Source organism: Equus asinus, chromosome 24 (assembly GCF_041296235.1).
Source record: "Equus asinus isolate D_3611 breed Donkey chromosome 24, EquAss-T2T_v2, whole genome shotgun sequence".
NCBI classification, from domain to species: Eukaryota; Metazoa; Chordata; class Mammalia; order Perissodactyla; family Equidae; genus Equus; species Equus asinus.
Genome location: NC_091813.1, coordinates 33739831 through 33758130, shown reverse-complemented (window position 1 = coordinate 33758130; position 18300 = coordinate 33739831). Strand labels below are relative to the sequence as shown.

Sequence of the window (18300 nt, the reverse complement as noted above, 5' to 3'; positions counted from 1 at the left end):
TATTTGTGTCTCATAGTTCTATAGTTTTTGTTTTGTTTTCAAGCATCTGTCAATTTTGATAGATTCTTCTTCCTTCACACATTTAATTCTCTCCTTTGTACATATTAAAAACACTTATTTTATATTCCAGACTGGATCACTCTAATATCTTCTTTCTGTTTGGGTCAGATTCTGTAATTTGTTGTTTTTGTTGATGATCTTAATGTTGGCTTGTGTCCTTATATCATTAGTAAGTTTTTATTGTGAGCTCACATTCCTTGAAACTCCATGGCCATTCTTTGAGTCCCGAGTTCTACTTATCTTCAACCATTTGCTCCTGCCTGGTGCATGGAAATACTGGAAACACGAATGGTAAATTTTCAGCTTGGTTGATCTTGGGGTCATTTGGCTAGTATGATCAGAGTCAAACCTGTGTGAATGTGGACTTGTAATCTCAATGGGTAATTTTTTTTTCCTTTGTTACCACAAAATCCACAGTCAAGTTCAAGTCTTGGTCTTGCCTTCACAGACTCTCCCCACCCTTGGGGGTTTATTTTCTGGCTCACCCACTGACTGAGTTATACTCTGGGGCCTCCAATGTTGTCAGTGTTTTCCGATCAGACTTCCCAGGTTTTTTCTCTTGTCCTCAGTGCACTCAGCTTGTTGAGTCCCAGCTCTCTTCTATGAGGGGTAGGCAGACAATTCCAGGGTTAATGCAGTGCCAAAGCTTGAAGTACAGATTCTTATTGTTTTTGATCTTAGTGGGTTTCCTGTACTTTGCCTCCAACTTTTTACAAAAATAATGTGTTGTACCTGGAGGTATTTCTCTTTATATCTTTTCTGCCATTATGTTAGAAATGAAAGATGCAGGTGTCTTTTAAAATATGTCAGATTGTGTCACTCTCCCGCTGAAAACACTTAATTGTGACTCAACGTATTTAGAATAAAATTTAAAACCTTTCCATAGCCTGTACAACTTTGTATGGATGGGCCTCTGGCTACTTCTCTACCTCATTTCCTACAACTGTTACCTTTGTTCTGTCTACTTCAGCCTCACGGAACTCTGAGTTTCCTCCAACATACTAAGCTCACATCAACACTGGGACATTTTAAACTACTCCTCTCTTGAGTTTCAGTGCTCTTCACCCAAATCATGACTTGGTTCCTTTATTCGTTCAGACATATATTCACCTAAATTTTCCTTATCTATCTCATCTGATATAGCATCCTTTACCACAATTCCTCTATTCACTATTAACCTCTATATTTTTCTTGATTGTGCTCATCATCACTTGACATTTATATGTATAATTTTTAGTGAATTTTCTGTTTCACATTAAAATATAAGTTTTATGGAGGCAGTACTAAATCCCACCAGTTTCTGGCACAAAGTAGTCATTCAGTGAGTATTTGTTGATGCCTTCAATTCTATTAGTTTTCTTTTGTGGATTCTTCATGTCTCACGTCAAGTTTATATAAATAGTCTTCTCTACTCTCTCCCATTTACTTTATAGTTTCATTTAGCTACTATTTATTAAGTTCTTAGTATAAATTAAACATGCACATGTAGTATTTGATTTAATCTAAAAATCAACTCTGAGTTATGGATTAATAGTGTTATTTCACAAATGAGGAATCTAAAGATCAGGGGAATGAATAAAGTCCCCAAGGTCATGCACAGCCAGTATGAGTTAAGACAAGAATTAACAACAGTCAAAATTATGTTTTTCTCAACCTAAAGCTATGCTCTTTACCAAACCAGTGCAGTTTATTTATCCTTCCTCTAAATTTACTATAGTGATTAATTACTATAAATGGAAAAACTAGTGAAGTCTAAATAAAATTTGGGGTTTTATTAATTAAAAAAACTATTCATATAAACAGCAACATTGATGAATCTCAAATTATGCTCAGTGGAAAAAAAAAGACGAAAAAGGTTACACACCAAAAGATACCATTTACAAGAAATTCTAAAACAAACAAAACTATTCTACAATGATAGAAAGCACATCAGTGGTTACCAGGGCCCAGCGAGTGGAGTGTAGATTAAAACTGACTGAAATAGGCCTGAGGAAATGTTTTGATGAGAGGGAAATCCGCTATATCTTCTTCTGGTGGTTACACAGCTATCCCCATTTTCGAGACTCGTAGAAATGTACAATTAAAATAGATATAAGTTATGGTTCATAAATTATACCTCAATAATGTTGATTTTAAATTCTTAAACCAAATATTCCAGGACTATGGAGACGTCTTGAATTATTAAATCCAGTGTTTTTTATCTTGTAAATATCAGACCTTTGAGATCAACAGGGTGGGAGTCAGGAGTCCTGCTTTCATCACTGAGTAACCATTCAGCAGTTCTCTCAGTTCCTCTGGCTTCAATTTTGTCATCTATAAAAAAGGAGTTGTTCTACAGTTTCCAAGGTTCCTATCAGCTCTGTCTTATTTTGATACAACTCTGTTAGAGGTTATATTGTTTTGTACTCCAAGTACTTCTGAAGAATTGTTTGATTCCTGATCTCTACTCCACAGTCAAGCAACATCAGTAAATTAACTGTCCAGGGAGAGTGACAGAAATAAGAACATATGGGGTGCCCAGAATCTAGAAAGAGGTTTAGTTTGATGAGAGCAATGTTTTGCATGTTTTTTGAGTGTGGAAATTCAGAATTTGGAGTGGACTAAATGCATTATGGTAGGCACTATGTGAAGACAATAAAAAATTTGGCTATCCCTAAGATGACAATTATTGGGGCAGGCCCTGTGGCCAAGTGGTTAAGTTTATGCACTCCGCTTCAGTGGCCCAGGGTTTTGCAGACATGGTATCACTCATCAGGCCATGCTGAGGTGGCTTCCCACACAGCACAACCAGTGGCACTCACAACTAGAACATACAACTATGCACTGGAGGGCTTTGGGGAAAAGAACAACCACCATAAGAAAAGGAAGATTGGCAACAGACGTTAGCTCAGGTGCCAATCTTTAAAAAAAATAAAAATACGACAATTATTATAATTTCATTATGGGATGTGTCTCCAAAAGTCAAGAACACGTGACAAATAGTCGTAAGTGAGAAAGAAAATGTCTAGGTGTATAAATTTAAGTCCTCAGAATAAGGAGAGTCTACAAGTCAACGAACACTGTCGTTGTACACTGTCCTGTGCTGAACAGGAGGGAGCAGGGGACAAGAAATGTATCATTGTGACTTTCAGGAATTTACCTATAGTGAGTAGAGGTGATGTGACACGTTTCTAATATACCACATTGGAACAGATCTAATAGTAGAGGCAGAAAAAAATCCCATGGGAGTATAGGGAGGAAAAAATAATTCTGAGTAGGACACCTGGGAAACTGTCTAAAATATTCATTATTTATACCGGACCTCGAGGAATGAGGAAGGCTTCCAGAAATGAGTGTAGGAAGGAAGGTTATTTCAGCAAAAGTACTGATCTAGAGACTGCGGGGGTGTGTTGGAGAGTCTCCATAGGGATTCCAACAATGAGTTTGAAGCAGCTTAGGCCACGATCTCAGGACACAAAGAAGCACAGGATTTCTGACACGGAATCTTATAGGAGTTTAGGATACGAGTCTTGTATAAACACTTTTAGTTTTAGGAAATATTGAAAATCTCCGTAAAAGTGAGCCACATTTCCTAATTTAAACTCCTTTATATTGCAAGGAGAAATGAATTTATTTCAGCAGCTACACAGTTGCACTACCTCATTTGAAAACAGTTGCAGCTGTATTCATCCTTATTGACACAATTAATTTGTATGCGTTTCAGTTTAGGTTTCTAGTCTGCAGCAATTTGGGAGAAGCACAGTGAAATTGTCAGCATTCCCTGACACTGGGATGATTATACTGAATCCTTTCAAAGGTGTGCTTTGGATTGGAGTTTAGAATGGAAAAAAGGAGCCAGAGAGGGTTGATATTTTTGTCGTCATTTGCATCCAAGTATTGTTTCATGTCAGTGATAATTTTTAAAAATGATTTTCACTTTTGATAGAACCCTCATCCTTTGACTCCTGTCATTACAAGAGGTTTTTTTGATACAGCTCTGTCATGAAGCAGTTCTTAATCAGCATTGAAGTTTTAGCTGATGGTCACTTGTGTGTGGTTTTCTGAAGCAGCCTGCCTAGCAGGCGATTCCCAGGCAGTGAAAATGTGCTGGCTTCCAGGTGAGGCACCCAAAGAAGACTCTCAGCCCTTCTGCTTCCTGGCTCTGTGCCTGGGGAGTCATAATTTCCATTTTCACGGGGGTAAGATGAGGTTGATAAGTCATCCTTCTACACACAGTGTGAGAGTTAATTCTGCAGGTGAGAAATCTAACAGAGTTCCTGATTCATGGTGGGACTCTGCTTCCTCCCTGTGGCACAGTCCTTCTCTCTACCTGTTCCCACAGGTGCTCTCACTCAACCTCAGCTTGCCCCAGCCCAGCCTTGGTCACTGAGCCTTCTTCTGTTCTCTGAACATGGCTTTCACATACCCACCCCTCCCCACCCCTAGAGATGTTGCAAATACTTAGCTTTCCGAAATCCTACCCTTTCGAGTGCTTGTCACAGTTGGTAATTTCTATTTATTAGTGTGATTGTGGGTTTGTAAACTCTGTGAGGGTAGGAATCAGGTCTGTTTTCCTCCCTATTGCATCATTAGTCTCTACATCTTGTCTGGCACTTCAGAGTCTCAGAGAATGCTTGCTGAATTTATAACTAAATGAACTGCAAGACAGAGCCCTTAAGTCCTAATATAAGACACTTTAAAACCCTTGCAGAGAACGTCAGCATTGCTGAAGAGATAGGATATTGGAATCAGATAAAGCTGAGCTCTGCACTGTCAGTTAGTTGGCCAAGTTATCTTTAGACAACTTTACCTCTTTGAAGCTCAGTTTCTACATCTGAAAAATGGGGCTAAAATATTTACCATAATATGTTGTTAGTGTTAAGTAGGATAAAGTAAATGCAAGGCCTGGTACAACGTGTCATATGGTATTCACACCATAAATGATAGTTTTAAATACAGGCAACAATAATAATAGTCATGGTAATAATAATACCGTATTTTAAATAAATAATAGTCTATATTGAGTATAAAGCCTCCATTCTATGTTAAAGTTGATGAAATCTACTAGTAATCACTAAAATTCAATATAAGGAAATGACATTTCCATTTGAATAATTCAAGAAAATGCAGGCCAGGAGTTTGCCTTGAATAAGGTTACCGGTAGAATCAAGAATCAAAGTGCTTCAGTAGCTGACAGAGTATGATGTCTTAGACTTTTTGAAGGAAAGAGCAATTGAAGAACAGAACTGAGTTATTAATTTATGGTGAAAGACACAAGCATTAACTCAATTTTACTAAAGACGTCTCTGAGGAATGCAAAGTCAGATTGCAAATACATTTTAGAGCTGAAGACAGACCTGCTCATTCTCTATACGACCTTGCTTTTTGCAGGCTTATGAAGCTTCATGTGCTTAAAAAGGATTAATCTACTGGATGCCTTTGTCTCTATATTGGAGTCTCTTGGACAAGAAGGAGCCATTGATCAATTTTCTCCTTCTGCCAACTCCTATCATCATTTCTGTCAGGTAGGCTCATGTGGCTTACAAAGAAGCCCTTTGAGCTGGCTCATGAATAAGCCCATGAGAATTTTTAATAACAGAAAAGCTTGTGGGCTAGGCAAGATTTTCCTGGTGGAAGGCATAGCTCAAAATCTGCATGGGACATCTTTGGTCATGCTGTTGCTTTGGGTTCCCCATGCAAGAGGGAGAACATGCATGTAACTCAAGTTAGTTACTGATTCCCTAAGGAGAAAAAAATACTCAGCGCAGAAAATTAGCAGACCAGAGAGCACTTTGATACTACTTGGTAAGCAGTGTGTCTTACAATCTTCCAACGGCAGAGGAGCCACTTTAGGATTTATTGTATACATTAATTTGATTGCGTAGTAATATATTTGTTAGACAAATTACCACAGATCTAATTAAAAGGCAGTTTTAAAGCCACCTGATTACTGATTTGCATTACATTTATTTGACTCCAATGTATTTGTGGAGATAAATTAGATGTAATTTCTAGGTAGTAAAACTTAAGTGGTGTAAAATCTCAAGGTTGCTACATCAAAAATGGATGGAGAAACTCAATCACGTACCAAATGATGTGAGCCGTTGAGTGAGGTTTTGTGTATATGCACGTAGACAATGCAGGGTAGTCAAGAGACTGTTTTTAATCTCTTTTTTGTTGCTAACTTGTGGGGTCTACACACATCCTCCAGTTAAAAGCCTCCGTTTCTTCATCTGAAAATGAGTTGTTCAGATTTGCTCTTGAGAGTTGTTTTTAAGAAAACTAAGACGACAGAGAAGTGCTTTGCATTTCCAGTAATGTCATGACAGAAGATGAAAGCTATTTCTCCTGGTAAAGTTGTGTACACTTGGCCATCTTGAGCCAGAGGAGGCTTGGTTTCCATATTCTAGAGCAATCCATGACGCCAAATGTGTGTGCATCTGGCTTGTTTATCCTGTCGCCTGCATGTGAAGACAGCCCGTTAGCACATGAATTATAATTTGTCATTATACCAATGAACATCTGGCCAAATACATATTTATTAATTTTAGGCTAATGATTAAATAAAACAATTTAAAAATAACCCACTATTTATCTATGTGAAAACTTAAATTATTTTCCAGTTATTCCAAGTTCAGTAATCTTTGAATTATATTAAATCCTTTTTATTTTGAAGTTAGGAAGGACTGTAGGGGACAGAGATAGCTATTTGTCCGTGTTGCTGTTGTTCCTTCAATTTGATTCATTAGTGAGGTTTCCTGATTCATTTTTTTAATGTTGTGACACTGACAGGTTTGAAGTAATCCACTGGAATATGGACAGATTTTTAGAATCTTGGACTAGTCCATGAGAGGTGGACTAAAATGGGCTGAGGAAGGGGCCTGGATTACAAGGTGGGTGGTGACTCTGTTGTATCAAGAGATCATTCTAGGGAACTTCCTTCTGTCCTTAGGAAAGTGAATGCATGCACACCTGTCTGTCTATTCCCCCCTCACTCCCGTGTGTGTGTGTGTGTGTGTGTGTGTGTGTGTGTGTGTATTTATAACCTAAGGCATTTGTAGAGGATGTTTTTATCTCATCTTGTCCCACCTGTGGTGCTGGAAACCCTAGGTCTGTGGGAAGCCCCATGCTTACTGATTTTGCCATCTGGTGTTTGAGTAAAAAGTGGCTTTCCCTTATCTTTTATTAGAGAGGTCTTTTCATCCTCATTTTTCTTTCTCACCAGAACCTCCAGGCTAATTATATGCATGAAAGAAGATTCTCCTTCTGGCTGCGGTTAAGTTTTTCTTTGTTTTTTGCATCTAGTAAATTATGCTCTTTGAGTTTCTCTTTAATCCATTGTAACCCCCCTCTTCATAACATATTTATTCCTTCTAAAAAAACTGGCATTTTCATTTTTTACACATCAAGCTTCTCCTTAAAAGAATTATTTCCACTTATCCTCACATTTTTATTATCACTCCTTGTTTTTTTTCAATCAGCAGGCTTGTTCTTTCTTCTAAGATGAAATCTGGCTTGTGACACATATTAGCAAGTTCAGTCAATCAGCTTAAGGTGGGAAGAAGAGATAAGCTGCAGTGCAAGTGTCTAAGATCCTATTTTATTTATTACACTTTCCAAGGTTAGATTACGATGTTTTCTTTTTGAAAACGTTATCAGTAAAATCATTCAGGGAGTATAGTTATGCGGTTATCAACTTGAGAACCCAATCCTCGGGCTCTAAATTTTCACATACATATGTTAAAATATATTGAACTGTCTCTGGAAGGAATAAGCAAGACCTAAAATTTGTATTTCTGTTCTTGTCGTAATAGCTTTACAGCTGTGAATAATCTCTGGGTCACAGTTTCTTCATTAATCAGTTAAGACGCTGGAACTCAATATCTCTAATGTCTCTTTTGGCTCTAAAACAAAAGATAGTTAGATGAATGTTTTGAGTTTGTCACTTTAGTTTTTAGTTTCTACAGAAGATCTTTTTGTAGTGAAAATTAAATGAACATTTTCTAATTAAATAAGATTTTAATTTTACCTATACTTTCATATATAATATAAATATATGACGTGGTGCTGATTACTGACCAAAGCATCGAAGATGACTGGATAAATTAATTAGTTGTTTTGATTGAAATGGAAAGTTTTTAAAAATCATAACTTATGGTGTTATTCTTTCATCACAATTATATTCACATGGAAAGTTTGGCTGAACTTGGCTTGAAAGACAAGAAGAATAATGGAAGTCAACATGTAATACAAGAGAGATCTTAATTTGCCACAGGCTACCTATGAATATAACTGATTTCCTAACTAATGGAAAAGAAAAGAATCACTTCTGAAATACCTTTTGTGCTTTGGCTTATAGCTAACATTTGGCCTTGACTATGCTGTATATGTTCATAGCATGCTCCATTTTGTGCCTCCTCTTATCTAAAATGATATAAAAGATTGATATAGAAGATGAATGGGACAACACTAAAAATTAAGAGACTGGTAGTAATTATGCCAACCATGGATTATGTAACCTTGAGAAAGTCACTTGACTTCTCTGAACTCTAATTTATTTGTAAAAAGAAGGAACTGGATGGCTGAGATTATTCCTGGCTTTATGAAGCAGTGAGCATTTTTGTTTTAATGTGACCATTTGGTATTTTACGTTATTTATTAATTTTTCTCTTTACTCGAATGTTTGTTCCATGATAACTTTTGAAGGAGATTACTTTGTGAAATATATTTGGCACCAAAGTATTCTGTACATTTGTCAAGATTCTCCTTAGATTCCATTTGTAATAAAGATTCTATTTTTCACTCTAACTTGGAATTGATCAACGTTTTAAGAGTTATTGGTAGTCTCAGGTTAGAGTCTCAGTTCATTTTAATAATAACTTGTGAATAGTAACTTTGTGTCACAAACTATTAACTAAGCATTAATATTAATATTAGCTTACAATCTGTACATTCCCCTCAAAAGTCGACTTCTTTCAAATACCAGGAGCAACTGTTTTTGTTTAACATTATATTTCTAAAAAAGGCAAATTTAATAATGTTGATAATCAAAACTTAAATTTCATTATGCAGTGCAAAACCAATTCGTATCCAATATAGCAGTACTTAAGCAGCTAGTTAGCTCTGATAGATTTGGTTTACCTAGAAATCCATCTTTTGTCTACAGAAGTTAACGGTAATGATAATAAATATTTTACTATGCGAAATACTATACTCAGATGTTCTCACTCACTTCTCATAGCAATCCTATTAGGCAGGTGCTAAACATTTCTAAATCTACAAATCTACAAATGGGGAGATTTAAGAAACTTGTATGAAGTCTACAAAAAGGTCTGTGGACTTATAATGCATTATGGTGTAGCATGGTGAGATGAATAACCTATTAGATCAGTTCAAGTGATTTGAATATGTGTTTTTGTAACGCAAATTAGGTTGCAGATGATCGGCAAATAAGGAAATGATGTCAATATAAAATGGACAAGCAAAGTTGGTTCCTGAGTGATTTTTCCTAGTGTGTAAACATGTTTGAAGCAGACAGAAACAAGCATTCACAGTTAAAGAGAAAATTTTAGCCATATGCAGAGGTAGTGGATGGTTTAGTGGTTTCCAGAAGCACGAGGCTTTCCCCAAAGTTATGTGGTGAAGCTACTGTGAGTGCAGATGAAGAAGCTGTGAAGATATTTCCCTCATGTTGAGAGAAACAGAGAGAAAGCGAGAGAGAGAAATTGAGAGAGAAATGAAAAAAAGCTGCATCTTGAGATTCATATTTCCTTTTAATCAAACAAGATTCCGTCGGAAGCAAATACATTCAAGGACCTGCATCTCCAAGCAGGGTGAATGGACCAAGATGCTGGACACAGATTTCCGTGGATATTTAATTGTGTAAAGATTTTCATTATTATTGCTCTTGTTTCTTTTTTCATAAGCCGTATTATTTTTTGTGCACAATGCAGAATGCAACCAGCACAGCAGAAACTTCCTCAGTCAGTCTCTCTGATGCATTCATATTCATGGCCACTTAGCCCAGCTGATAAATGTCATGTTAATGAGACGATGGTGTACTTCAGGGCCTCACACTGTTTGATGGCTGTTGTCTGTACTTCAGATCCCTGATGAAATTAGGAGAAAAAAGAATATGGAGAAATTAATGCAAATTAGTCATCATTAATAGAATACTATTTCGAAGAATTAATAATTCTAAAGAGAGAGAACTTGTACTGTAAGAAATATTTAGATCAAGTGGAATGGCTTTTTTTCTATTAAAACAAATATAACAGTGACATTAAAAATTTTAAATTATGAGTATTGTCGCCACCATAACAAACTGCTGTGCCACTGGGCCAGCTCAACAAAACTATTTTTATTTTGACATAGTACATCCAAACTTTGTTGTCTCTCTCATTAATAAATATACATTTAAAAATAGCTGTAATTATAATGTATGCATAATATGGTCATCTGTGTTGTCACTTGTTCAGTCATTTACTTTTTTGTGACTTTCAAGGAGTTTCATCCTGTATCCACAACATGATTTATAAAACCTCTCCTACTGTTTGGTATTTGAATTGTTTCTATTTCTTTTTTTCTATTATACAAAATGAAGGAAACATCTTGGTCCAGATAGCTCTTTCCCTATTGTTAAATAATTTTTTTAGAACGTATGATAAAAGCAAAGTTTATTAGATAAATGAATATTAAACCATTATATTTATGACAGCTGATATATATTACCATAGTGTTGTCGATAATAGGCAAAAATTTAGAACTCCACTAGCAGTACATAAACACACTTGTCTCACCACAACTTTGTCAGGATTTATCTGACCTTTTCATTTTCCAAATTGGTGAGAGGTACAAAACAATAATTTTGATATTGCTCTTCTTTTGTTTGCATTTCATACTAAATGCTGGGCATTTTCCTATGGAAATTGTAGAGTTTTGGGGGGACTTAACTTTTTAAACATCTTTAAATAGATTATTGAGATATAATTGACATATAATAAACTGTACATATTTACAGTATAAAATTCTATGATTTGATATATGAAACCTGTAAAACCATTCCCGCAATCAAGAAAAACAACACATCCTCTTGAATTTCTGAAAGAATTTGTGTAGAATTGGTTTTATTTTTTCCTTAAATGTTTCTTAGAATTTGCCAATAAGCCATCTAGGTCTGGAGATTTCTTTGTAGAAGGGTTTTTAAGTACAAACTGAATTTTTGAAGATGATATTGGTTTATTCAGGTTCTTTCTGTCTTTTTGAGTGAACTGTGGTAATGTGTGCCTTTTAAAAAATTTGTACATTTCATCTAAGTTTTCAAATTTATTGACGTAGGATTGTTTATTCTCTCACTAGCCTTTCATTATCTGTACAATCTGTAGTCATGTTACTGCTCTAATTCTGACATTGGTAATGTATGTCTTCTCTCTTTTTCCTGTGATTAGTCTAGACAGAGATTTTTCAATTTTATTAATCACCTCCAACAATCAGTTTTTGGTTTCATTGATTTTTCTCTATTAATCTTCCATTTTCTGTTTATTTGATTTCTGCTGTCTTTGTTATTTACTTTCTTCTGCTTAATTTGTATTTAACTTTTGATTTGATGCATGACATTATATACTTGTTGGGTAATAGATAGTTTTTATTCTTTTAAATACTCTTAAGCTTGGTTTTGGACACAGTTAGGTTACTTAGAAATAGTTTGATTCTGTCAAGACTTGCTTTTAAGGATTGTTAGGCAGAATGGGAGCATCCTTTAATCTAGGACTAATTTTTCCCCTATTGTGACAATGCATTCTGAGTATTCTACTCAAAGTCCTGTGAATTTCAAAGTTTTTCTCTTCTTTCTGATAGGAACACAAACTAGTTCCAGCCTTATATTATTTCCGAGAACTGTTTCCTCTAATCCTTTAAGGTTGATTTCTCTGGCCTCAGATAATTTCCTCACATACATGTTTTGATCAGCACTCAGCTAAATACTTAAAGGAGCCCTTCTGCAGATCTCTCTCTCTCTCTCTCCAGCTCTATCCTGTTTGGTACTCTGCCCTGTAAAATACGGCTGCCCCTTCCTCTCCAGACTACCAACTCCGTCTCTTTGTGTCCTCAACTCAGAGGTCCGTTGTATCTGTATCTGTTGACTTTTCAGTGGTGGTTTTGCTGGCTTTTCATCCATGATTAGTCTTCTCATTTGTCTATTTATTTTTAAAATTATTTTTATTTATTTATCTTTTGAGGGAGATTAGCCTTAAGCTAACATTTACTGCCAATCCTCCTCTTTTTGCTAAGGAAGATGGTCCCTGAGCTAATATCCATGCTCATCTTCCTTTACTTTACACATGGGATGCCTGCCAAGCATGGATTAATAAGTGGATCCAAACTGGCGAACCCCGGGCAGCCAAATTGGAGCATGGGAACTTACCCGCTACACCACTGGGCTGGCCTCATCTATTTATTTTTGTGTAATGGCCATTGCATCAGGCAAATTATTTACTGAAATAAGTGACAGCTCAGGATGATTTATCTTCTTTTAAGAAAGATTTTTATTGCTTCTGCTGGGCCTCTGTGGTCACTGTTAGTCTGTATAACTTAACACTAAGATTTGAGTTTGAAGTTTTCTGGTCTACCCAGATGACCTGCCTGCAGTCTCTGCAAGGGCAGTTCCTTCTTTTCATCTTAATCCTGGGATGTCGCTGTTTGGATCCCAACCCAAAGCAGACAGTGAGGTTTAGCGGGATTACACATGTAATGGGGCCTGGAGTCTGACTTTTTGTCACCTAAGACTAGTGACGATATTAAACATGCATAAAATGCTCAGCTTTTGGTGGTGACTAATTTATGATTAAATAATACCCCAGGCAAAATGTTCCCAAATGCCATGTTAAAATCTCTGGATTCCCATCCTTTCCAGAGTCTTGGCCTTTATTGCCTTACCATTCAGCTATTTGATGATTTTTGGAATGTGACTTATATTTCACCCACCTTTTTTAGTTGTGCTCAACAGAAGACTTTTTGTGAAATATTTAGCCTACTGAGTTCAAAAGTGAAAGTCATGATATTTTTCCCCATAAATGACAATAAGCAGGGTGTTGCAGCTATGTCACTGTCTTAAAAGTTAAATGTAGTATTACTTTAAATCTTTTAAATTATTACAATATTAAATACAACATTAAAATAATTATAACAACTAAAAATGTCTCCAGATATTGCCACACATCCCCTGGCGAGTAAAATTGCTCCTGGTTGAGAGACACTGCTGCTGAATTCTGGACGAGATTTTCCAGGGGTCACAGCCGACGCTCATAACATTGCGCTGTCTACTTGGTAGGTTCTGCCCCAGGAGGTTCTGCCCTGGTTTCCATTAACCCTGTATGTTCACAGACATAAGCTACAATTAAACTGAATTATTTTTTTCTTCTTTTCTGAACTTCCCTTTCTCCGCACCTACGTATGTCACTCTGTTCTCTTTCTTAGCTTCCACTCCTTTCTCTTCCTAATACCTGTCCTGTCCAGTTTAAATGCTATGTCATTTTGGTAGCCTTCCTTCATCTTCTCATGTGCATTTCTGCTTCCTTGGAATATGATTTCTCCCCTGAATGTACAAGTTATCTACCTGAGGTTAAATCATGAAAGATATGAAGACAGAATTTGCCTCTTATCCATCTACCATCTTCTAAAGGCAAAGGACAGTTCTCTGCATCCAGTAGGCACTAAGTAAATGTTTGCTGAATGAATAAATTAGTGTTTTGTGAGAGGGGATAGTGATTATCTTTCATACAGTACTTCTGGAAAGAAACTGCTACTGTAGCTTCCATTTTGAATTCATTATAAATTTATCATCAAAAAATTTAACTAAATTATACTCTTCCTAAGTTCCTATTTCTTTAAACATATGAATTCTTGGAGCATTCTGTCCCATACATGGAGTACTTCTTAGTTAACATTTTGCTTCCATTTGTTTGTCTGAAAATGAGCTGCTTTCTTTTTTTGGTGATGATTTCTTTAAAATAATTTAAGAAATTTGGTTGTATGCACACAATTTGATTTTGCCTATGTTGACACATTCATTAATTTTAGAATCTAAGAGAATTCTATAACCAATTGAAAGTAAACCAAAATTAAATACACTTAATTTTTGTTCAGTTTTCCTTATGGTTCAGTTGTTTCTTATGTATTATTTTATTAATCCAGAATAAAAATCAAGTTATATCAATATTTCCCAAAGAATGTTCTACTATTATCTTTAGGTACCCCATGAAAATAAAAAGTTGACGGTTATAGAATTTTTGGAAACTTGATGGTATATCTTGCTCTGGGAATATTCATAATTTATAGTAAGATACTGAAAGTAGTAAGAAATTCTATAGCAAAAATCAATCAATCATTGGTTCAACCTTATTTAACCAAGTGTTTCCAACAGAACTTGGTGGTTAAGCATTGAGGCTCTGGAGCCAGATGGCCTGGCCTCAGATCCCAATTCTATCACTTTCTAACTACGTAACATTGGGTCAGTGTCCCAACTTTTTGGCTGGGAAAAATAGAGGTAATTAATGGTACAGCACTAGAGTGTTGTAAAGATTAAATGAAATAATACATGTGAAGTATTTAGAACATTGCTTGGTTTAGTGAAAGCCCTCAATATATATTTACTATTATTATCATTTATATTTGACCACAGGATTTATTTTTTAGTAAGAGCTATTGGTATCACTGTGGGATACAAACTTTGGAGGACTGTTACAGAGATTTTTAATATACGAGCTGTTCAGAGGAAGTCTGTCCAGATGGATTAGTTTTTATCTCCGAGTACTAACCAGAAGAAGCGATGGCTAACTTAAGTAGGGAACAGCTGGTTAATGCCTGCATGTGGTTGGATCCAAGTTGTACTTTGGACTGAGGAGTTTTCATCTCTCTCCAGGTACACTGAGAAGCACTGCAGTCCTATCTGCCCAGAGAGAAGAGTGAATCATGAAGCCAAGAAAAGAAAGACTACCTCCCATGACACACACACAACACAGATAGGCACACATACACATGAGCACACAAAAACACAGCACCACACATCAGGACACATATGCAGACACCTGTACTCTCACAAGACAAACTCATACCCGTAGAGAACTGCTGAAGTTTCTACAGGTTTTCTCGCTCCTGGTCCCAAACGCCCAAGAGTCCTGGTGCCTGAGTTCTCTAAGGTACTCTTTAGAATGCTTTCTTTAAGTTCTCTTTTTGGCTTGCTTGAGCTCCTGTTGATTTATCTCGTTAGCATTTTTTTCCAGAAAGAACTCAATCACAAATTGTATTACAACAAAAGAACTTGGTAAAGTCTCAAATTCTTCTCAAATTTTAAAAGTACAGATCAATAAATCAATATGAAATTGGGGTTTCTTTTAAATATATTTGACAAACAGTTGTCAGTTTTAAAAAATCTTACCCTTTATTTAGAGCCTTAGATAGAAGCATGTACACTTATGCATCGTGGTTAAAGTTGGAAATCAGAAAATAGCTTTAATAAAACTAAAGATAGTGTCAACAGAGATTATTAATATGCTTGCTTAATCTATTTTAATGAAATGGTGAATTTTATGTTTTACTTGATTAATTGCAAAAAGCTGTATAAAGTTTTATGAATAATGCAGGTCAAGTAAATACTATAACATAAAATCAATGGCTACTCTGACTTTTTAGATAGAATAAAGGTTTTCATCTGCGTAGTTCACATTGTTAAGTAACTACTGAGGGTCCAGGGTGCTGAAACTGGGGAATTCTAAATTTCAGACTTATTCAAAATTTTATTATTGTGGCTTCGTCCACTGGAAAATCTAAACACTGATTCTAGTGTTTTCTAAAACACTAGGTGAGAAATACATTAGCATTTTCACTTCTAGATTTGATTGAAGATATAATCTGATGATTGACTGTTTTCAAAAGTCAATTTGGATAGCCACCTTACAAGCTGTAAACGTGTTTAGAATTTAATTGTGGAAAAGCAATTCTTAAAGGCTGAATTAAGAAATTAATACTATCCTGTACCCACATACACACAGACATACACAAAGAAAATACATGGTTTGGAGTGATTTTACATTAAAATAATAATTACTATATTGATGCTGTTTACTTTTGTCCTGCTCCAGAAGTGAGGAAAACAATTATCTTCCTGCTGAGTTTGAAGACAAAGATTTTTCAAAATAGATATCTTAAAGTTTATTCAATGCAGAGAATGAAAATTACGTGTCAAATTCTTAATAGAAAAGTTTGGTAAATATTCTAGATTATTTTGCTGTTGATAAACACTTTCCTGCATATTTCTTACATGGCTATTTGGGTAAAAATATATCTCCAGCAGAGTGAATTCTCCTCCAGACGTAAACAATTAAGAACATTGAATTTCTTTGAGAAAGATCTAATCTGAAGAGAGTTGATTACAACATAGTTCTCAAAACCACTTCATCATTTGTTTATAGTTTAGCTGGAGTAAATTTCTGGTCTATAAGCATCTTTACAGTCAAGAAATGTAAATTACTTGCCCAGATTGCTAAGCGAGGAGATGTTAGGCAATTCAGTTTCTGGGCCATCTTTTCTTATACAGGGGCTTCTAGAGGACAATCTATAAGCTCAGAGACTTGTCCAAACTGAGGCCAGGTCAAATTAGGAGCTTTGCCAAAGACTCGAAGGTAATCTCACCTTGGTCTCCATTCTCATCACTGAGCTTGTGAGTTCTTCAGTCTCCTCCTCAGTTCCTGACGTCATCATCTAAGTCCTGGGGAGACCAAGTCTTCTCTTCACGAGCCTTCTCTTAGGTGGATGGAACCCCAGTCATCCCCCATTCGCTCTCTTCTTCCAGACATCTGCTCCTGCCTCCTATGCCATCTCCCGCCTCCTGGTTTGGGAACTGTATTTTGCATGCAGAAATGTATTTGCTTTGCCCTTCTGCCCCATTCTAATCATTTGCTTGTCCCTGGACTATCACTTGTTGCCTGTTGCCCTAACCTATGGAAATCACATAATGCTTTGCTTACTGGAATAATCTTTCCGTTTTATTTAAAACTTGAGTCTACTTCTCTAGTACCTGCCCTGCTTCAGTTGGCAGAACTGTTTCTAGGTCTCAGGTTCTCCCAGTTTGCCCTGCCTCACTAATGTTAACAAGACACATGTGAAAGATGTTCGAGGCTGGAGATGACGAGAGTGTAGGGGGAGAAACAGGATCAGGAAGTTTGCTTAATAGAACTCATTGTTGTCAATGTGTTTTGAACTGAATTCAGAATTAGTGTATTTTTTCTCTCAACATTCACAAATCGCAAGATAAGATGAGCTTTTAGTTTTCATGGTCATTTCCTATAAGAAATTAGGGATATAGTGTTATTAGGTAGTCTCAGGAGGGAATTGGGTGGGCTCAGGTGTTTTGGAGAATAACTAATCAAACTATTATTAAGAGGGTTGGATAATCCTAACTGAGAGTCTAGACTAGAAATCCTGAAGCAGATCAGATATCCTGACTATGCAGCTTGCTGAAGTTTCCTCTAGAGAGGACTTTTGAGTTCCAGGATGAAAATGGAAAGCGAATCTAGAGCCACTCCAGTTTCTTGGGTCCAGGCCAGGCAAGGCCACATCGCAATCCAGCAGCAAGGGCAGGCATTGAGAAAAATGAATCAGACTCAAGTGTCTTATGACACTTGAATCCAGGTTGCGGTAGAGCAAAAAGCAACTGGTCTTCGAGCAGCATTTTTCAGAGTACTACATGGACCACTACTTTTATGGGATGCAAATTAGTGTTACAGAAAACCAGAGTTTCTGTAAGAAAATAGTATTTGAGAAGTGCTGGATTAAACAAAAGTAAACACACTCCTTTATGGAAGGACATGTCAGGAACCTTAATATATGAAAATGCATTGTGAATCTCCATAAAAGAAATATTTTGTGAAGCATTTTTCAAATGTTTTTGAACACTGACCAAATTTTTATTCAACAAGCACCAGAAAGAATGAATGTTTGACACTAGCCTAATTTGGGACAGATTTGAGGGACCCACTGGATGCAGTGTTCAGATACAGAGTGATCGTTTGCAAACATGATCAATTACTGAAATAAATAACATATGTCGACAAATTTAATAAATGGCCACATGGTCAGGCAGACGTTTTCTTGCACTTATAAGCTCATAAACTCTAAAAATAGCATTTCTACTTGAAGTAATTATGGTTTGCATACTTAAAATCCTGAGTTTTGGTCTGGCAAAAGCTTTTGGACTTAATATTTAAT

At 36.1% G+C, this 18300-nt stretch overlaps 1 protein-coding gene across 2 annotated transcripts in view; it reads right to left on the bottom strand.

The window, feature by feature from the left end:
* Nucleotides 1-9795: 9795 nt before the first annotated feature.
* The window catches only part of FUT9 (fucosyltransferase 9), a 212494-nt gene continuing 203989 nt past the window's right edge, over nt 9796-18300 (bottom strand). For both annotated transcript variants that reach the window (XR_011497732.1, XR_006519359.2), the window contains exon 3: nt 9796-10148. The gene's annotated coding sequence lies outside the window, so the exon portion shown is untranslated. The remainder of the gene's footprint in view (nt 10149-18300) is intronic.